Here is a 23668-nt window from a genome sequence, read left to right as displayed (position 1 = left end):
TGTGCAACATCAAGGTGCAGTCCCTCTTCTGCATACCATAGTGCACAATGGCACTAAACACAAGCCTTCAAGGAAACGGTAGACAGGAAATTATGCTAGGTGTTTTTGTCATTGCAGCATTTCTTTTTTTTTTTTTCATTGTTTCTCGGGGCTGAGTTACTTGAGTTAACCCTCGAAGGACAAGTTGTAAGTTGTTCTATCAAAATCTGTAAACAATGGTTAAAACTAAAGTATTGCAATACACTGAAACAGTTGAGGGAGGCCTGTAGCTTGGGAATGCTCGATTTGAAGCACCAGCTTGATTTGATTTTTAAAAAAACTACTTAAGTACATTAACAAAGTATTAGTCCATTAAAAGGACAAGCAGGGATTTGTAATTCAGTTGGCCAGTTTCAATGTAAGACAGTCCCTTATTTTGACCCATATACTGTACATGACAATCACAGTGGCTCTCATACAGAGTGTGTGAAAATGTGGTTCAGTCCCCTCATATTCGAAAACCACTGTTTCCTGTGAGACCCATTCACCACAGAGCTAGGGTCTTCCTCTTCCACACACCCACTACAAATCAGAGAGGATGCCCCTGTGTTGTACGCTTAACACATTTGTGTGTGTGAGCATGTGTGTTCGCTCCCCAGTATGCATTGGGATATTTTTTCTTTATATAATATGCTGCCCACAACTTCAAGACTCCATTCTCAATAGTTTCCCAGAAGATCATATTACATCAGACTATAATTATTTGATTAACATTTAGAAGATAACCCAATCTTTATTTACACACAATCAGATGTACAATTAGATGTACACCATGTCATTTGAAGAGCTAGCTTTCGGATTCACATAAAGAACTTGGTCTGTTTCTCCAGTCAGCTCTCAAGGGCCAATAAAGGCTCAACTCGCGTGGTTGCTTTTGTCTGAGAAGGATTGTGATCTGAGGATGATGTGATCAGTATCGGCCCCATTCGGATTGGATGCTGGACCCCTGCTTCTTCCTGGGCCCCTGAGTGGAGCACTGGGTTTGATGTTCATGTAGTCGCTCTGGGAACACTCCACTTCCCTCAGTCTGAGCTGAGAATCAAACGCACAGAAAGAGGTGGAGAGTGAGTAGGGTGAGCTGTGTATAGGTATGCAGTTGTAGTTGTATAAAAACTGTCTCCAAGCATCACTTATGTTTTCAATACATATACTATATTGCATTGTTGGACTAAATAGTTACACTGTGCATTGAATTTATGCCAAGGCTTGAGAGATTACTTATATTTTTTTATCACAGGAGGCAGCACCTCATGGATGTAAGACAAGTTACCGTCTCTCTGAGTAAAGGAAGCAAGATGTCACTCACCCAGATGACAAGGGCGATGACAGTGACAGCCAGGCCATAGATGATGGTGACCCAGAACCCCAGCACCCATGCCCAAACAGGGACACCATCCACTCCAGAGCCTACACATCCCATGGTCTTCCCTACCTGGCACTGGTATGCTGACCAACCAATCAGAGAGAGATGTGAGTTTTAAACTTCAAGGGGCAGGTTTTACAGGGGGTACTTGAGTTTTTCCACTGAAAGTGCATTTTATGTTATCTAGGTCCGGGAAACTGGCCCATTTGGCCTTTAAGCACAAGTAGACCATTAGAATATACACTGAGTGTACAAAACATTAGGAACACCTTCCTAATATTGAGTTGCACCCCCTTTGCCCTCAGAACAGCCTCAATTCGCCGGGGCATGGACTCTACAAGGTGTCGAAAGTGCTCCATAGGGATGCTGGCCCATGTTGACTCCAATACTTCCCACAGTTGTGTCAAGTTAGTTGAATGACCTTTGGGTGGTGGATCATTCTTGATACACACAGGGAAACTCTTGAGCGTGAAAAACACAGCAGAGTTGCAGTTGTTGACACACTCAAACCGGTGCGCATGGCACCTACTACCATACTCCGTTCAAAGGCCCTCAAATCTTTGTCTTGCCCATTCACCCTCTGAATGGCAAACATACACAATACATATCTTAATTGTCTCAAGGCTTAAAAATCCTCTTTAACCTATCTCCTCCCCCTTATCTACACTGATTGACGTGGATTTAACAGGTGACGCCATTAAGGGACCATAGCTTTCACTTGGATTCACCTGGTCAGTCTTTGTCATGGAAAGAGCAGGTATTCCTAATGTTTTGTACACTCAGCGTATATTCCTGTAAATCAAGATATAGCATTTTGAACCACTGTGCGTGCATGCATGCCTGTGCGCATGCATGTGAATTTGTGTGTGCTTGCATAGATCAGTTCCTTTTGAAGTAAACATACCTTCAACCAGGACCACAGTCTGAGGCCCGCCTTGTACTTTCTCAATGGGAGGTGGGTACATGGGGTGCCCTCGCAGGTATAGACCCCAGCGCCTCCGTGGTCATTCCAGAGAGGACAAAGCTGACCGTGTGGTCCTGTTTGTTCACCTTCAGCACCAGACCCTCCCCAACAAGTCACGGTCTCTGTGGAGTTGTGGTTGTGAGCACTGTCGTGAGTGTGGTTGCCAACCTCGACCAAGCCCAAGTAAAGTGGGAATCTCATCTCCTCCTGGTTCTTGCCTGTCAGGTTGGGGCAGCTGACCGATGCAGTGCCGCTGACAGACACACGGACCACATGGAACGTTCTGAGCTTGTCTGGTGAGGGAAGGTCAAAAGTCAAGCAGAGGCAGTCAATTGTATGCGTTATATCAGAGGGAAGTAGACAAGGGGCCTGTTTGAAAACTTCCCTCCTTCTTTCCTTGAAGAAATCACTGATCGGACACAGCAAGATTTGATGAGTGCAATGGGGTGTAAACCTCGCCTGGGTGCCGGTCTCTCTTGCCAAGTCCTTATGGAATTGTCATGCTAAACAGATTACTGTGAGGCCAGACTTTTTCGGCTTGACAATGACAGCATTTGAGCCATTGTCAACAGATCTGGGACCAGGCTAGTAGAAACCTACTCTGGTTACCAATCTTTTTACTAACGTTCCACCCCTTGCCACTCCTATCATTTGCCAAATTGCTTGTCTGTTTGATCTTGAACACACACACACACACACACACACACACACGCTATGTATTTCCATACTTATGAGGACTTTTGGGGGGACGCCATTACATCCAAAACCCTATTTTCCTTAACCTTAACCCATAACCCCAATTCTAAACCAACCATAATTCTAACCCTGAACCTAACCCCCTAAGCCTAAAATATATTTTTTACAAGTGAGGACCGCAAAATGTCCTCACTTCTCTGAATTTTATTTGGCTTACTATTCTTGTGAGGACTTTTGGTACTCACAAGTATAGTAAAACGTGTCCACACACACACACACACAAAGGAAATGGCTTCGAGGCTTACCTAGCCCTAGTGTTCTTTTTGATATTTTTATTATTTTTTCCCCTCTCAAGTTTGGATTATTCGCTTTGCATAATTTCACAGTATAACCCACACATTGAACATGCTCCAAAACAACTGTTGGGCACGCTTTGTGGCCTGAGATTTCAAAAAAGTGGTCGAGAGAGGCAGTCCCGAACTGTGTGGAACAGAAAACGTGAGTCACTTAGCTGAATCTTTGTCACCCCCACCCCCTGCCATTTCATTTCTGCAAGTCCTATCAAAAATGAGGAAACAGCAACTTCAATGTATTACATAAACCTGCTTATTCTATTCATAATATAGCTGTAGTCTAGATGTTAAAGCATATCCACATCTGTAATTGGGGTTTAATTACAGTCATTTGAGTAATGTGTTGGAGGAATTCAAACCACTTCAACTAGCATATCCACACCTGATAAAACCATGCAACTTTGCGAGAATTACAATCTTGAATGATCTGCAACCCTTTGATTGGGCAACCTTTTTTCTTTTGTTCTAGTTATCAGAATGTTCTGGTAGTGCTATGGATCATGCCTGATGTGACATTTGTTTGTTACTGACAATATAGTTGAACGTTAATGAAAAAGTCCATGGGTAAACATTCAGACAGAAATGTAATAACTAGAGCTGAAACGATTCCCTAGTCTACCTGGAAGATATTCATATCTGTTCTACATAATACATTTGTATATGAACATTTTATAACGTTGCACCCTCCTGAACTGGCCCAGAGCTTTTTTTATTATTTATTTTTGCCCCTCCCCCCTCTTCGGAGGACAAAAATAAACTTTGTTTATACAGCTTTTTCTTTTTGTTCTTACATATACATTCTACACACATTTTACACGCATGGCATTTTTTTCACAGTAGTTACATAGCAAGTATAAAGTAATTTGTTATCAATTACATCTGGATAGATAGTACTTATACATTATACATCGTGTTTTCAGTCATAACTATTATAGAACGTGAGCTTTTAAGCAGGCCCAGATCTTACCTTTACAGTTGTGGGAGCTTATCATGTTGACAGCACTGGAGAGGCAGAGGGAGAGGAGGATCGTGGGTATCCAGTAAATGTTCATCTTGGAAAGTTTTCAGTTTTGTCGTGAAACTGAAGCTCCCCTGGTATCCCTTTGCAGTGCACAGCAATCAGGGGAAATGTGACGATGCACTGTATGCCAAACAGAATGAGACAGTGACTGCTCTGCTCTACCTAAACATACAACACATGCTCGCCACACGATGACAGCGCACATCTCATAACATCCTTCCCTGTCACTTCACTGTGAACAACAATCTGGCCCTCGCCGGACTATAGGCAACTCTCTCTGCTGCACATCAAACAGGGTGACTGACTGCACAAACTTTTGAGGAAAAACATCCGCACTCTGTGGCAGTGCACTCTGAACTTCACAAGAAGTTTCCCCCTCTACCAATGCGTGAACTTAGATGCCCTTTGAATTTGATACTTTTCTGTTTGTTAGGGCTTGGAACCTCGTACGCATTAGTCATATGTTTGATTTCCCACCCCTTATCTCGGGACTGTTATATAGACTCGCTCCATATCATATTTCACTGCTTCTGGTAGAACTCGCAGAAACCCACCTGGGCCACGCCACCAATGTGACTGACCGGGGTTTGAACCTGGGTCTTGCCCACAAGACTGTGTTAGCCTGCTGAGCTAGAGCTAATGCAAGTGTTCAGGTCTCAGGCAGTTACTCATCCCGCGATTGTTACATAGGCCTACCTAGCACCTGTCAGTGACAACCATCGCACAACGGATTTTTTTATCTGTGGTTATGTGACTGTCTCCAGCGACAGCCAGGTAAACTAACCTAATGTCGCGCTGTATATTATCACAGACGTGTACACCTCAGCTGTGGCGACTGTGTAGGCCAACATTTCCTGTTTTTCATGCTTCTTTTGACTGAACTTTCCAGTGAGCGTCATCATCCAGAGACACTTCACATCATACAGATAGATACCTTCATTAGAAATTGAGAGGGCTATAGTTTGTTTGGGGGGAGCAGAGAGATTTACTGGTCTCCTTTCAAATTTCACTGACGCTACAGGAAAACACACACACACACAATCAAATTTGATTTGTCACATGCGCCGAATACAACAGGTGTAAACTTTACCCACACACACACCTACACACACCTACTGTAGCTCACCTTAGCCACCCTCTACATTTACGTCTTTATAAAATAATAATCAAATATGTGCCATTTAGCAGACACTTTTATCCAAAGAGACTTACAGTCATGCATACATACAAAGCATCATGCTCTTCCAACTGAGCCACACAGAACAAACACACACACACACATGACTGTCGGTCATATCAAGGTTGAACGCTGCAGATGATCCTTTCATGATCATCGCTATGGCCCTGCTACACTATAGCCATTGGGCGTCCGGCAAAGAGAGCAATAGTAATGGCGGGGTTTTGGATAAATGCTTAAAAATAAGGTCTGTGGTGAACACAGGCTTAGGAGATCTTATACGCTTTGTTCTATGAGATAATTTTCATTGTCACTTTTTGTCAATTCTGAAGCATTTATGTAATTTAAAAAAGCACATACAGCACATAAAAGGCTTCATAATTCATAAAGTCCATGTTAACTGACTGATATTATCTCATAGAACAAAACGTATAAGATCTCCTAAGCCTGTGTTAACCTCAGACCTTTATGTGGTATGCGTTTCAAATGGCACCCCATTCTCTATATAGTGCACACCCTGGTCAAAAAGTAGTGCACTATAAAGAGAAAAGGTTGCCATTTGGGACATAGTCACTGTTACATTGTGACATGAAACCTGTACAGCCTTCAGTCTGCTGCAGTGCACACTGGTTTAATGTGTTTACCTTAACTACATAAAAACTGCAAGGTGTGCAACATCAAGGTGCAGTGCCTCTTATGTATACGAAAGTGCACAACGGTACAAAAACTACCTCCAAGGGAACCTTAGACAGGAAATGATGGTAGGTGTTTTTGTTTTAAGTCATTGCAGCAGTTTTTTTATATATAATTTCCTTTATAAGCCAAGTTACACAAGTTAACACAGTGTGTTTCTTAGTGAAAATAGAGAGATGTACCTTACATCAAGGTCAAGTGTCCTAAAGCACAAGCAGGGATTTGTAATTCAGCGTGTCAGTTTCAATGTAAGACAGTCCCTTATTTTGACCAATACATGACAATCACAGTGGCTCTCAGAGAGTATGTGAGAGAATGTGGTTTAGTCCCCTCTTATTTGGAAACCACTGTTTCATGTGAAACCCATTCACTAGGGTCTTCCGCCAGCTACGCCACACGCACGCTACATATCACTGAGGGTGTCTCTGTGTCTATACGCTTAACCCGTGTGTGTGTGTGTGTGTGTGTGTGTGTGTGTGTGTGTGTGTGTGTGTGTGTGTGTGCGCGTGTGCGTGTTGCCTACGGTATGCATGGGGAAATGAGAGATTAACATTAATTTCCTATTCTTTTTTGGGGGGGGGTGGGGGGGGGGTGGAATAGTATGCGGCCCACAACTTCAAGAGTCCATTCTCAATAGATTCCCGGAAGATCATATCACATCAGACTATAATTATAAGATAACTCAATCTTTATTTACACACAATCAGTTGTACAATTACATGTATACCATGTGACTTGAAGAACTGGCTTACATAAAGAACTTAATGTATTTCTCCAGTCAGCTCTCAAAGGCCAATTCAGGCTCAACTCTCATTTAGCTTTTGTCTGAGAAGGATTGTGATCTGAGGATGACTGTGATCAGTATCGTCCCCATTCGGATTGGATGCTGGACCCCCTGCTTCTTCCTAGGCCACCTGAGTGGAGCACTGGGTTTGATGTTCATGTAGTCGCTCTGGGAACACTCCACTCTCCCCAGTCTGGAGCTGAGAATCAAACGCACAGAAAGAGGTGGAGAGTGAGTAGGGTGAGCTGTGTATATGTATGCAGCAACTTCACTCCCACTTGTCTCCAGTTCCACATCCCAACCCTCAGTATTCCTCAGCCCATCCCACCCTCTTCGTATTTCTACGCGCAAGATATCTTTCAACTATGCTGTGATGTTTAAGATTCAATATTGAATCTATCTAATCGAATAGAATCCATAGATTGCGAGTTGAGATAAATACTTTTACTAAGAGTATTAGTATATTAGTAATTGGCTGACCAGGTCTCTCCAAATCTCCCAACAATGCTATTACTAGGGTCAATTTTAGATTCATGTTATGCTTTTCAGCCATTCCTGAACCTGAGACCAGAAACAGGCTACCTCAGGGCAACACCAGAACAAATGGTTTGATTCTGTATCCCGCAACAAAATCTGCAGAGCTGCGATGGTTGTATGCCCCAAATATTCAAAATTTTGTTGGTGGCAAGAATTCTGTACAATAATTTGAGCTGAAAAGCACGAAATGTTGAATTTTGCATCGCTTTTTATATATCAACTCGTTGTTTTATATATATACAGTGAGGGAAAAAAAGTATTTGATCCCCTGCTGATTTTGTACGCTTGCCCACTGACAAAGAAATGATCAGTCTATAATTTTAATGGTAGGTTTATTTGAACAGTGAGAGACAGAATAACAAACAAAAAATCCAGAAAAAACGCATGTCAAAAAATGTTATAAATTGATTTGCATTTTAATGAGGGGAAATAAGTATTTGACCCTCTGCAAAACATGACTTAGTACTTGGTGGCAAAACCCTTGTTGGCAATCACAGAGGTCAGACGCTTCTTGTAGTTGGCCACCAGGTTTGCACACATCTCAGAGGGATTTTGTCCCACCCATCTTTGCAGATCTTCCAAGTCATTAAGTTTTGAGGCTGATGCTTGGCAACTCGAACCTTCAGCTCCCTCCACAGATTTTCTATAGGATTAAGGTCTGGAGACTGGCTAGGCCACTCCAGGACCTTAATGTGCTTCTTCTTGAGCCACTCTTTTTGTTGCCTTGGCCGTGTGTTTTGGGACATTGTCATGCTGGAATACCCATCCATGACACATTTTCAATGCCCTGGCTGAGGGAAGGAGGTTCTCACCCAAGATTTGACGGACATGGCCCCCTGGCCCATCGTCCCTTGATGCGGTGAAGTTGTCCTGTCCCCTTAGCAGAAAAAACACCCTCAAAGCATAATGTTTCCACCTCCATGTTTGATGGTGGGGATGGTGTTCTTAGGGTCATAGGCAGCATTCCTCCTCCTCCAAACACGGCGAGCTGAGTTGATGCCAAAGAGCTCCATTTTGGTCTCATCTGACCACAACACTTTCACCCAGTTCTCCTCTGAATCATTCAGATGTTCATTGGCAAACTTCAGACGGGCATGTATATGTGCTTTCTTGAGCAGGGGGGACCTTGCGGGCGCTGCAGGATTTCAGTCCTTCACGGCATAGTGTGTTACCAATTGTTTTCTTGGTGACTATGGTCCCAGCTGCCTTGAGATCATTGACAAGATCCTCCTGTGTAGTTCTGGGCTGATTCTCACCGTTCTCATGATCATTGCAACTCCACGAGGTGAGATTTGCATGGAGCCCCAGGCCGAGGGAGATTGACAGTTATTTTGTGCTTCTTCCATTTATGAATAATCGCACTAACTGTTGTCACCTTCACCAAGCTGCTTGGCGATGGTCTTGTAGCCCATTCCAGCCTTGTGTAGGTCTCACAATCTTGTCCCTGATATCCTTGGATAGCTCTTTGGTCTTGGCCATGGTGGAGAGTTTGGAATCAGATTGATTGATTGCTTTTGGACAGGTGTCTTATACAGGAATAAGCTGAGATTAGGAGCACTGCCTTTAAGAGTGTGCTCCTAATCTCAGCTCGTTACCTGTATAAAAGACACCTGGAAGCCAGAAATCTTTCTGATTGAGAGGGGGTTAAATACTTATTTCCCCCATTAAAATGTAAACCAATTTATAACATTTTTGACATGCGCTTTTCAGGATTTTTTTTGTTGTTATTCTGTCTCTCACTGTTCAAATAAACCTACCATTAAAATTATAGACTGACCATTTCTTTGTCAGTGGGCAAACGGACAAAATCAACAGGGGATCAAATAGTTTTTTCCCTCACTGTATATATATACATTGACAGGGGGAGGAAATCGAAATTGTAACCAGCTCTGCATTGCTTAATTTATTGAAAAATAGATACTTTGAACAAGCTTTAATTTTCTATTCATTCAGTTAATTAATTAAGGCAATGTTTTAACAAGGGATGAGCTTTTTTTTGTAATCTACTTGAGAACCATTTTGGGTTCAAGTAAAACTTTTGTATAAGTGAAGCTTTTATAGAGCGGTTTAGTGCTTTTATATTTATCATCTCAGCCCACCCAGTTAATATTCACATATAGATAGGCACACTTTATTTTATCTGGTTTAGCATCCCAGATTTTTTGCTCATACAGTATAATTTGAAAAACGAGCCATCAGGAGTAGGCAGCTATGACTAAGGAGTAAATCAGTGTAATTTTTTTCATAAATAGACAGGTATTTACCTCTCAATGGACTAAATAGTTAATTGTGCATTGAATTAATGCTAAGGCTTGAGAGATTACTTACTTATATTTTTTTTATCACAGGAGGAAGCACCTCATGGATGTAAGACAAGTTACCCCCTCTTGAGTAAAGGAAGTGAGATGTCACTCACCCGGATGGCAAAGGCGATGACAGTGACAGCCAGGCCATAGATGATGGTGATCCAGAACCCCAGCACCCATGCCCAAACAGGGACACCATCCACTCCAGAGCCTAAACATCCCACAGTATTCAGTGCCTGGCACTGGTGAGCTGTCCAACCAATCAAAGAGAGAGATAAAGATGTGAGGTTTTTTTTCGATCCAGATTAAGCCTACTCCTGGGGTAATTTAGTTTTTCCATTGAAAGTGCATTTTAAGTCCAGAAGTAGGCTTATCTAGGTCCGGGGAAACTGGCCAGTTTGGCCTTTAAGCGTAAGTAGATAATTAGAATATACTGTATATATACACTACCGGTCAAATGTTTTAGAACACCTACTCATTCAAGGGTTTTTCTTTATTTTTACTATTTTCACATTGTAGAATAATAGTGAAGACATCAAAACTATGAAATAACACATATGGAATCATATAGTAACCAACAAAGTGTTAAACAAATCAAAATACATTTTATATTTGAGATTCTTCAAATAGCCACCCTTTGCCTTGATGACAGCTTTGCACACTCTTGGCATTCTCTCAACCAGCTTCACCTGGAATGCTTTTCCAACAGTCTTGAAGGAGTTCCCATATATGCTGAGCACTTGTTGGCTGCTTTTCCTTCACTCTGCCGTCCAACTCATCCCAAACCATCTCAATTTGGTTGAGGTCAGGGGATTGTGGGAGGCCAGGTCATCTGATGCAGCACTCCACCACTCTTCTTGCTAAAATAGCCCTTACACATTCTGGAGGTGTGATGGGTCATTGCCCTGTTGAAAAACAAATGATTGTCCCACTAAGCCCAAACCAGATGGGAAGACGTATTGCTGCAGAATGCTGTGGTTGCTATGCTGGTTAAGTGTGCTTTGAATTGTAAATAAATCACTGAGAGTGCCACCAGCAAAGCACCCCCACACCATAACACCTCCTCCTCCATGCTTTACGGTGGGAAATACACATGCGGAGATCATCCGCCACCCACACCGCGCCCCACAAAGACACAGCGGTTGGAACCAAAAATCTCCAACTTGGACTCCAGACCAAAGGACAAATTTCCACCGTCTAATGTCCATTGCTCGTGTTTCTTCTTTTTATTGGTGTCCTTTAGTAGTGGTTTCTTTGCAGCAAATCGACCATGAAGGCCTGATTCACACAGTCTCCTCTGAACAGTTGATGTTGAGATGTGTCTGTTACTTGAACTCTGTGAAGCATTTATTTGGGCTGCAATTTCTGAGGCTGGTAACTCTAATGAACTTATCCTCTGCAGCAGATGTACAGTGGGGGGAAAAAAGTATTTAGTCAGCCACCAATTGTGCAAGTTCTCCCACTTAAAAAGATGAGAGAGGCCTGTAATTTTCATCATAGGTACACGCTCAACTATGACAGACAAATTGAGAAAAAATCCAGAAAATCACATTGTAGGATTTTTAATGAATTTATTTGCAAATTATGGTGGAAAATAAGTATTTGGTCACCTACAAACAAGCAAGATTTCTGGCTCTACAGACCTGTAACTTCTTCTTTAAGAGGCTCTGCCTGTCCTCCACTCGCTACCTGTATTAATGGCACCTGTTTGAACTTGTTATCAGTATAAAAGACACCTGTCCACAACCTCAAACAGTCACACTCCAAACTCCACTATGGCCAAGACCAAAGAGCTGTCAAAGGACACCAGAAACAAAATTGTAGACCTGCACCAGGCTGGGAAGACTGAATCTGCAATAGGTAAGCAGCTTGGTTTGAAGAAATCAACTGTGGGAGCAATTATTAGGAAATGGAAGACATACAAGACCACTGATAATCTCCCCCGATCTGGGGCTCCACGCAAGATCTCACCCCGTGGGGTCAAAATGATCACAAGAACGGTGAGCAAAAATCCCAGAACCACACGGGGACCTAGTGAATGACCTGCAGAGAGCTGGGACCAAAGTAACAAAGCCTACCATCAGTAACACACTACGCCGCCAGGGACTCAAATCCTGCAGTGCCAGACGTGTCCCCCCTGCTTAAGCCAGTACATGTCCAGGCCCGTCTGAAGTTTGCTAGAGTGCATTTGGATGATCCAGAAGAGGATTGGGGAGAATGTCATATGGTCAGATGAAACCAAAATAGAACTTTTTAGGTAAAAACTCAACTCGCCGTGTTTGGAGGACAAAGAATGCTGAGTTGCATCCAAAGAACACCATACCTACTGTGAAGCATGGGGGGTGGAAACATCATGCTTTGGGGGCTGTTTTTTCTGCAAAGGGACCAGGACGACTGATCCGGGGAAAGGAAAGAATGAATGGGGCCATGTATCGTGAGATTTTGAGTGAAAACCTCCTTCCATCAGCAAGGGCATTGAAGATGAAACGTGGCTGGGTCTTTCAGCATGACAATGATCCCAAACACACCGCCCGGCAACGTAGGAGTGGCTTCGTAAGAAGCATTTCAAGTGTCCTGGAGTGGCCTAGCCAGTCTCCAGATCTCAACCCCATAGAAAATCTTTGAGGGAGTTGAAAGTCCGTGTTGTCCAGCGACAGCCCCAAAACATCACTGCTCTAGAGGAGATCTGCATGAAGGAATGGGCCAAAATACCAGCAACAGTGTGTGAAAACCTTGTGAAGACTTACAGAAAACGTTTGACCTGTGTCATTGCTAACAAAGGGTATATAACAAAGTATTCAGAAACTTTTGTTATTGACCAAATACTTATTTTCCACCATAATTTGCAAATAAATTCATAAAAAATCCTACAATGTGATTTTCTGGATTTCTTTTTCTCATTTTGTTTGTCATAGTTGACGTGTACCTATGATGAAAATTACAGGCCTCTTCATCTTTTTAAGTGGGAGAACTTGCACAATTGGTGGCTGACTAAATACTTTTTTCCCCCACTGTATATACACACCTGTTCTGAAAGGCCCCAGAGTCTGCAACACCACTACGCAAGGGGCACCACCAAGCAAGCGGCACCATGAAGACCAAGGAGCTCTCCAAACAGGTCAGGGACAAAGTTGTGGAGAAGTACAGACCAGGGTTGGGTTATAAAAAAATATCCAAACTTTGAACATCCCACGGAGTACCATTAAATCCATTATAAAAAAATGGAAAGAATATGGCACTACAACAAACCCAAGCAAGAGAGGGCCGCCCAGCAAAACTCACAGACCAGGCAAGCAGGGCATTAATCAGAGGCAACAAAGAGACCAAAGATAACCCTGAAGGAGCTGCAAAGCTCCACAGCGTAGATTGGAGTATCTGTCCATAGGACCACTTTAAACGCCACAGAGCTGGGCTTTACAGAAGAGTGGCCAGAAAAAAGCAAACACGTTTGGTGTTCGCCAAAAGGCATGTGTGAGACCCCCAAACATATGGAAGAAGGTACACTGGTCAGATGAGACTAACATTGAGCTTTTGGCCATCAAGAAAAACGCTATGTCTGGCGCAAACCCAACACCTCTCATCACCCCCAAGAACACCATCCCCAAGTTGGAATGGCATAGTCAAAGCCCAGACCCCAATCCAATTGAGAATCTGTGGTATGACTTAAAGATTACTGTACACCGGCGGAACCATCCAACTTGAAGGAGCTGGAGCAGTTTTGCCTTGAAGAATGGGCAAAAATCCAGTGGCTAGATGTGCTAAGTTTATAGAGACATACCCCAAGAGACTTGCAGCTGTAATTGCTGCAAAATGTGGCTCTACTAAGTATTGACTTTGGGGGGGTGAATAGTTATGTACGCTCAAGTTTTCTGTGTTTTTGTCTTATTTCTTGTTTGTTTCACAATAAAAAAATATTTTTGCATCTTCAAAGTGGTAGGTATAGGTGAAATCAAAAGATACAAACCCCCCAAAAAATCTATTTTAATTCAGGTTGTAAGGCAACAAAATAGGAAACATGCCAAGGGGGGTGAATACTTTTGCAAGCCACTGTGTGTGTGTATGTGTATGTATGTATGTATGTATATATATATATATATATATATATATATATATATATACATATACATACACAGTATATATATACAGCTCTGGAAAAAAATTAAGAGACCACTGCAAATTTTTTCTTAAATCATCATCTCTACATGTATAACAGCCATTCCATTCCAGTGTCTGTTGAATTCTAACACAGGCACACCTCATTCTACTGAATTAGGTACGATTAGGTGATCACCTGAACCAAATCTTATTTAACAAGGAAAAGTATAAAAACCACTGCTGTGGTCATCACTATCATCTTGCAATAGGACCAGCTGGATGGCAAAAAACAGTGCTAATAGTACCTCAAATGTAATATTAATCAAAAAAATTACTATTGACCATGCCAAAAGAGTTGAAAAGGAATGTTTTGAGTGAGGAAAAGAAGGGTTCAATTCTGGCTTTACTGGCAGAGGGATACAGTGAGCGCCAGGTTGCTTCCATCCTTAAAATTTCAATGATGGCGGTTCATAAGAACAAGTTCAAGCAGCAGACATTGGGGACAACAAAGCCACAGACCGGCAGAGGGCAAAAACAACTCTTACTGACCGGGATGACCGCCAACTCATTCGAATGTCACTCAACAAACCGCTAGATGACATCAAGCGACCTACAAAAAGAATGGCAAACGGCAGCTGGGGTGAAGTGCACGGCGAGGACGGTTAGAAACAGGCTCCTAGGGGCATGGCTGAAGTCGCGGCAAAGCTAGAAAAAGCCCTTCATCAATGAGAAGCAAAGAAGAGCCAGGCTGAGGTTTGCAAAAGACCATAAGGATTGGACCGTGGAGGACTGGAGTAAGGTCATCTTCTCGATGAGTCCAGTTTTCAGCTTTGCCCAACACCTGGTTGTCTAATGGTTAGACAGAGACCTGAGAGGCCTATAAGCCACAGTGTCTCGCACTCCACTGTGAAATTTGGTGGAGGATCGGTGATGATCTAGGGGTGCTTCAGCAAGGCTGGAATCGGGCAGATTTGTCTTTGTGAAGGACGCATGAATCAAGCCATGTACAAGGTTGTCCTGGAAGAAAACGTGTTTCCTTTTGCTCTGACATTGTTCCCCAACTCTGAGGATTGGTTTTTCCAGCAGGACAATGTGCCATGCCACACAGCCAGGTCAACAAGGTGTGGATGGAGGACCACCAGATCAAGACCCTGTCATGGCCAGCCCAATCTCCAGACCTGAACCCCATTGAAAACTTCTGGAATGTGATCAAGAGGAAGATGGATGGAATTTTTTGCGCCAGGAGTGGCATAAAGTTACCCAACATCAATGTGAAAGATTGGTGGAGAGCATGCCAAGACGCATGAAAGCTGTGATTGAAAATCTGGGTTATTCCACCAAATATTGATTTCTGAACTCCTCCCAAGTTAAAACATTAGTATTGTGTTGTTTAAAAATGAACATGAACTTATTTTCTTTGCATTATTCGAGGTCTGACAACACTGCATCTTTTTTTGTTATTTTGACCAGTTGTCATTTTCTGCAAATAAATGCTCTAAATGACAATATTTGTATTTGGAATTTGGGGAGAAATGTTGTCAGTAGTTTATAGAATAAAACAGGTAGGTTTATTTGAACAGTGAGAGACAGAATAACAACAAAAAAATCCAGAAAAACGCATGTCAAAAAACGCTATAAATTGATTTGCATTTTAATGAGGGAAATAAGTATTTGACCCTCTGCAAAATATGACTTAGTACTTGGTGGCAAAACCCTTGTTGGCAATCACAGAGGTCAGACGTTTTTGTAGTTGCACACATGAGGGATTTTGTCCCACTCCTCTTTGCAGATCTTCCCAAGTCATTAAGGTATATATACATACACATATATATACACACACATACACACACATATATATATATATATATATATATATACATATATATATATATATATATATATATATATATATATATATATATATATATATATATATATATATATATATATATATATACATATATATATATATATATATATATATATATATATATATATATATATATATATATATATATACACACATATACATATACACATACATATACTGAGTGTACAAAACATTAGGAACAGCTTCCCTAATATTGAGTTGCACACCCTTTTGCCCTCAGAACAGTCTCAATTTGTCGGGGCATGGACTCTACAAGGTGTCGAAAGCGCTCTACAAGGATGTGGTCCATGTTGACTCCAATCTTCCCACAGTTGTGTCAAGTTGACTGGATGTCCTTTGGGTGGTGGGACCATTCTTGATACACACAGGATACTGTTGAGCGTGAAAAACCCAGCAGTGTTGAAGTTCTTCAAACACTCAAACCGGTGCACCTGGGACCTACTACCATACCCCGTCCAAAGGCACTTAAAGCTTTTGCCTTGCCCATTTACCCTCTGAATGGCACACATTCCATGTTTTAATTATCTCAAGGCTCAAATATCCTTCTTTAACCTGGAAGTGGATTTAACATGTGACATCAATATGGGATCATAGCTTTAACCTGGATTCACCTGGTCAGTCTTTGTCATGGAAAGAGCAGGTATTCCTAATGTTTTGTACACTCAGTGTATATTCCTGTAAATCAAGATATAGCATTTTGAACTACTGTGTGTGTGTGCATTCATGCCTGTGCGCATGCATGTGAATTTGTGTGTGCTTGCATAGATCAGTTCCTTTTGAAGTAAACATACCTTCAACCAGGACCACAGTCTGAGGCCTGTCTTGTACTTTCTCAATGGGAGGTGGGTACATGGGGTGCCCCTCGCAGGTATAGACCCCAGCGCGCTCCGTGGTCATTCCAGAGAGGACAAAGCTGACCGTGTGGTCCTGTTCGCTCACCTTCAGCCCCAGACCCTCCCCAACAGGAGTCACGGCCTCTGTGGAGTTGTGGTTGTGAGCACTGTCGTGAGTGTGGCTGCCAACCCCGACCAAGCCCAAGTAAAGGTGGAATCTCATCTCCTCCTGGTTCTTGCTGTCAGGTTGGGGCAGCTGACCGATGCAGTGGCCGCTGACAGACACACGGACCACATGGAACGCTCTGAGCGTGTCTGGTGAGGGGAAGGTCAAAAAGTCAAGCAGAGGCAGTCAATTGTATGCGTTATATCAGAGGGAAGTAGACAAGGGGCCTGTTTGAAAACTTCCTCCTTCTTTCCTTGAAGAAATCACTGATCGGACACAGCAAGATTTGATGAGTGCAATGGGTTGTAAACCCAGCCTGGGTGCCAGTCTGTTTCTGCTTCTTGCCATTAGAGCCATTCAGAGCACCATCTGGCCCTTACAGAGCTTGCTTAAAGACACATCCCACTGGGCAGAAATTGGTTGAATCAATGTTGTTTCCATGTTATTTCAACCCAAAACAATCTATGTGATGACGTTGAATCAACGTAAGAGCATTGTCTTTTTTTCGCCTTAACTTTTTTTGGGGGGATTTCATGTTGAATTCACAATAGTTGACAACACAACCAAATGTAAATCACAACTAGAAGTTCATATCACAACTGAAATCCTGACATCTCTAGCCAACAATGAAGCACAGGCAGCAATCTCAAGGGATTCAATCAATTCAGATTGCTTTTCACTTTGATATTGCGCACACGCGTGCACACAGTTTTTGTTTTATGTGACATTTCTGGACTTTTTTGGGGAGTAAAAATGTATTCCCATATTTACCCTAAACCTAACCCTTAAGCCTAAAATAGCATTTTAACATATTCAGGACATTATCTTGTTTTCCTACCTTGTCAGGACATTCTGGTGACTTGTGTAGGAAATGTAAAAACACAAACACACACAGGAAATAGCTGCTGAGGCTGAATCCTGCAATACACTATCTTTTACCTAGCCCCAGTGTTGAATACAAATCTGGATTACTCGTGATTTCATTATTCGCCATTTCACAGTATTTTAACCCACACATTGAACATCTTCCGAGAGAGAGAGAGAGAGATTTCACAAAGTGGTGGAGAGAGGCAGTCACAGAACTGTGTGGGAATATAAAATGTGAGTCACTTAGTTTCATCCCTGCCCATTCATTTCTGCAAAGTCCTATCAAAATGAGGAAACAGCCAATTCAATGTATTACATACACCTGCTTATTCTATTCATAATATATCTGCAGTCTAGATGTTAAAGCATATCCACATCTGTAATTGGGGTTTAACTACAGAAGTTTGAGTAATGTGTTGGAGAGATCCAAACCATGCAGCTTGCGAGAATTACAATCTTGAATGATCTGCAACCCTTTGATTGGGCAACCTTTGCTTTTGTTCTAGTTATCAGAATGTTCTGCTAGTGCTATGGATCATGCCTGATGTGACATCTGTTGATACTGAGAATATAGATGAACGCTAATGACGTTGAAGTTCATGGTCAGATAGAAATGTAATAATTAGAGCTGAAACGATTCCCATTCTACCTGACATACATTCATATCTGTTCTACACAATACTCTATGAACATTCTGTAATGTTGAACCCTCCTGAACAGGCCCAGATCTTACCTTTACAGCTGTGGGAGCTTATCATGTTGGCAGCACTGGAGAGGCAGAGGGAGAGGAGGATCGTGGGTACCAGTAAACGCTCATCTTGAACGCCTCTCAGTTTTGTCGTGAAACTGAAGCTCCCCTGGTATCCCTTTACAGTGCACAACAATCAGGGGAAATGTGACGATGCACTGTATGCCAAACAGAATGAGACAGCGACTGCTCTGCTCTACCTGAACATACAACACATGCTCGCCACACGATGACAGCATACATCTCATAACATCCTTCCCTATCACTTCACTGTGACCAACAATCTGGCCCTCGCCGACTGTAAGCAACTCTCTCTGCTGAACATCAAACAGAGTGACTAACTGCACAGACTCTTGAGTTAAAAAACATCCGCACTCTGTGGCAGTGCACTCTGAAATTCACAATAAGTTTCCGCCCTACCGGTGTGTGACCTTTGATGCCCTTTGAATTTGATACTTTTCTGTGTGTTAGGGCTTGGAAACTCGTATTGCATTACTCATGTTTGTTTTTCTCCTCTTATCTCAGGGTTCTTCTCTGGATTCGCTCCATATCATATTTCACTGCTTCTGGTAGAACCCGCAGAGACCCATCCGGGTTTCTCTGTGACTATGTGACTGTCTCCTGTGACAGACAGTCAGGAAAACTAACATAATGTTGCTCTGATATTATCACAGAGACAAGGGTGTAATACATCAAATCTATCACCATACATCTCGCTGTGGTCACTGTGTAGGCCAACATTTCCTGTTTTTCATGCTTTTTCTGTCAAGGATTTTCCGGTGAATGTCATTATCCAGAGACACTTCACATCATACAGATATCTTCATTAGAAATGTAATGTGCTATAGTTTGTTTGGGGGGAGCAGAGAGATTTACTGGTCTCCTATACACTGCAACTATAGGCACACACACACACACACACACACACCTCACACACACACACAGAGTAATGTCATGCATACATACAGTGGGGAGAACAAGTATTTGATACACTGCCGATTTTGCAGGTTTTCCTACTTACAAAGCATGTAGAGGTCAAAAATCCAGAAAATCACATTGTATGATTTTTAAGTAATTAATTTGCATTTTATTGCATGACATAAGTATTTGATCACCTACCAACCAGTAAGAATTCGGCTCTCACAGACCTGTTCGCTTTTTTAAGAAGCACTCCTGTTCTCCACTCATTACCTGTATTAACTGCACCTGTTTGAACTCGTTACCTGTATAAAAATACACCTGTCCACACACTCAATCAAACAGACTCCAACCTTTCCACTATGGCCAAGACCAGAGAGACTGTGTAAGGACATCAGGGATAAAATTGTAGACCTGCACAAGGCTGGGATGGCTACAGGACAATAGGCAAGCAGCTTGGTGAGAAGGCAACAACTGTTGGCGCAATTATTAGAAAATGGAAGAAGTTCAAGATGACGGTCAATCATCCTCGGTCTGGGCTCCATGCAAGATCTCACCTCGTGGGGCATCAATGATCATGAGGAAGGTGAGGGATCAGCCCAGAACTACACGGCAGGACTTGGTCAATGACCTGAAGAGAGCTGGGACCACAGTCTCAAAGAAAAACCATTAGTAACACACTACGCCGTCATGGATTAAAAATCGCAGCGCACGCAAGGTCCCCTGCAAGCCAGCGCATGTCCAGGCTCCGTCTGAAGTTTGCCAATGACCATCTGGATGATCCAGAGGAGGAATGGGAGAAGGTCATGTGGTCTGGATGAGACAAAAAATATAGCTTTTTGGTCTAAACTCCACTCGCCGTGTTTAGAGGAAGAAGAAGATGAGTACAACCCCAAGAACACCATCCCAACCGTGAAGCATGGAGGTGGGAAACATCATTCTTTGGGGGATGCTTTTCGCAAAGGGGACAGGACGACTGCACCATATTGAGGGGAGGCTGGATGGGGCCATGTATCGCGAGATCTTGGCCAACAACCTCCTTCCTCAGTAAGAGCATTGAAGATGGGTCGTGGCTGGCTCTTCCAGAATGACAACGACCAGAAACACACAGCCAGGGCAACTAAGGAGTGGCTCCGTGAAGAAGCATCTCAAGGTCCTGGAGTGGCCTAGCCAGTCTCCAGACCTGAACCCAATAGAACATCTTTGGAGGGAGCTGAAAGTCCGTATTGTCCAGCGACAGCCCCAAACTGAAGGATTGGAGAAGGTCTGTATGGGAGGAGTGGGTCAAAATCCCTGCTGCAGTGTGTGCAAACCTGGTCAAGACCTACAGGAAACGTATGATCTTTGTAATTGCAAACAAAGGTTTCTGTACCAAATATTAAGTTCTGCTTTTCTGATGTATCAAATACTTATGTCATGCAATAAAAATGCAAATTAATTACTTAAAAAATCATACAATGTGATTTTCTGGATTTTTGTTTTAGATTCCGCCTCTCACAGTTGAAGTGTACCGATGATAAAAAATACAGACCTCTACATGCTTTGTAAGTAGGAAAACCTGCAAAATCGGCAGTGTATCAAATACTTGTTCTCCCCACTGTATATTTTTGGTATGGGTATTCCAGCGGGAATAGAACCCACAGTCCTGGGGTTGCAAGCATCATGCTCTACCAACTCAGACTAAAGAGAGTAGTCTTCCCAGAGTTCCTACATGAAACCCAGAGACTTCTCCCAGCATGAACACACACACACACACACACACACACACACACACAGGAGTGGACTGGGACAAGAATTCGGCCCTGGCATTTTGTTCACACCAGCCAACTCACCCCCACCGCCAGGCGGCCCACCAGCCATACACACACCCATCCCCAAACACCCTACATAGTCACAGGCAGTAGTGCTGACACATAACATTGGCAGTACAGTTCAGCATTTCTCAACCATTTCTGTTCTAGTGACTGGCGAGACATGTCCCTCCTCTTTTTTAACCAGCTCATGTTTAAAACAAATACAATATATAAAAAACACCACTGAAGAGGTAACTAACTCATAACTATAACTGTGCCTCTGCTCTAGTCATTTTGTTTGCCTCCCTGTTGTGCTGTCTATCTGTCTCAGCATCTTCTCTGCGGTCACAGTGTGCTTCTTCTTGTTCTCAGTCTGTCTGTCTGCCTGTCTGCTATACAGTGAGGGAAAAAAGTATTTGATCCCCTGCTGATTTTGTACGTTTGCCCACTGACAAAGACATGATCAGTCTATAATTTTAATGGTAGGTTTATTTGAACAGTGAGAGACAGAATAACAACAAAAAAATCCAGAAAAACGCATGTCAAAAATGTTATAAATTGATTTGCATTTTAATGAGGGAAATAAGTATTTGACCCTCTGCAAAACATGACTAAGTACTTGGTGGCAAAACCCTTGTTGGCAATCACAGAGGTCAGACGCTTCTTGTAGTTGGCCACCAGGTTTGCACACACATCTCTGGAGGGATTTTGTCCCACTCTCTTTGCAGATCTTCTCCAAGTCATTAAGGTTTCGAGCCTGACGCTTGAGCTCCCTCCACAGATTTTCTATGGGATTAACGCCTGGAGATTGGCTAGGCCACTCCAGGACCTTAATGTGCTTCTTCTTGAGCCACCCTTTGTTGCCTTGTGCGTGTGTTTTGGGTCATTGTCATGCTGGAATACCCATCCACGACTCCATTTTCAATGCCCTGGCTGAGGGAAGGAGGTTCTCACCCAAGATTTGACGGCACATGGCCCCGCGCCATCGTCCCTTTGATGCGGTGAAGTTGTCCTGTCCCCTTAGCAGAAAAACACCCCCAAAGCATAATGTTTTCACCTCCATGTTTGACGGTGGGGATGGTGTTCTTGGGGTCATAGGCAGCATTCCTCATCCCCCAAACACGGCGAGTTGAGTTGACGCCAAAGACCTCGATTTTGGTCTCATCTGACCACAACACTTTCACCCAGTTGTCCTCTTGAATCATTCAGATGTTCATTGGAAAACTTCAGATGGGCCTGTATATGTGCTTTCTTGAGCAGGGGGGACCTTGCGGGCGCTGCAGGATTTCAGTCCATCACGGCGTAGTGTGTTACCAATTGTTTTCTTGGTGACTATGGTCCCAGCTGCCTGAGATCATTGACAAGATCCTCCGTAGTAGTTCTGGGGCTGATTCCTCACCGTTCTCATGATCATTGCAACTCCACGAGGTGAGATCTTGCATGGAGCCCCAGGCCGAGGGAGATTGACAGTTATTTTGTGTTTCCTCCATTTGCGAATAATCACACCAACTGTTGTCACCTTCTCACCAAGCTGCTTGGCGATGGTCTTGTAGCCCATTCCAGCCTTGTGTAGGTCTACAATCTTGTCCCTGACATCCTTGGAGAGCTCTTTGGTCTTGGCCATGGTGGAGAGTTTGGAATCTGATTGATTGATTGCTTTGTGGACAGGTGTTTTTATACAGGTAATAAACTGAGATTAGGAGCACTCCCTTTAAGAGTGTGCTCCTAATCTCAGCTCGTTACCTGTATAAAAGACACCTGGGATCCATAAATCTTTCTGATTGAGAGGGGGGTCAAATACTTATTTCCCTCATTAAAATGCAAATCAATTTATAACATTTTTTACATGTGTTTTTCTGGATTTTTTTTGTTGTTATTCTGTCTCTCACTGTTCAAATAAACCTACCATTAAAATGATAGACTGATAATTTCTTTGTCAGTGGGCAAATGTACTAAATCAGCAGGGGATCAAATACTTTTTTTCCCTCACTGTACATTATAAAAAGCCAAGCTAACGACATAGGCTATATTGCAAATTAGTGCCTGTCACATACTGAGTAAACAAAAGATTACGAGCACCTGCTCTTTCCATGACATAGACTGACAAGGTGAAAGCTATGATCCCTTATTGATGTCACTTGTTAAATCCTCTTCAATCAGTGTAGATGAAGGGGAGGAGACAGGTTAAAGAAGGATTTTTTAAGTCTTGAGACAATTGAGACATGGATTGTGTATGTCTGCCATTCAGAGGGTGAAAGGCCAAGACAAAAGATTTAAGCGCCTTTTGAATGGGGTATGGTAGTAGATGCCAGGCGCACTGGTTTGTGTCAAGAACTGCAACGCTGCTGGTTTTTTTCACGATCAACAGTTTCCAGTGTGTATCAAAAATGGTCCACCACCGAAAGACATCCAGCCAACTTGACA

General features: G+C 42.7%; 2 pseudogenes; both read right to left on the bottom strand.

Annotated features, from left to right (window-relative positions):
- Positions 1–869: 869 nt before the first annotated feature.
- On the bottom strand, positions 870–4467 carry LOC123484413 (annotated as a pseudogene).
- Positions 4468–7120: 2653 nt separating this feature from the next.
- Positions 7121–18602, bottom strand: LOC123484412 (annotated as a pseudogene).
- Positions 18603–23668: the final 5066 nt, after the last annotated feature.

Source organism: Coregonus clupeaformis, unplaced genomic scaffold (assembly GCF_020615455.1).
Source record: "Coregonus clupeaformis isolate EN_2021a unplaced genomic scaffold, ASM2061545v1 scaf0305, whole genome shotgun sequence".
NCBI lineage: Eukaryota > Metazoa > Chordata > Actinopteri > Salmoniformes > Salmonidae > Coregonus > Coregonus clupeaformis.
This window is presented reverse-complemented; position numbering and strand designations above follow the sequence as displayed.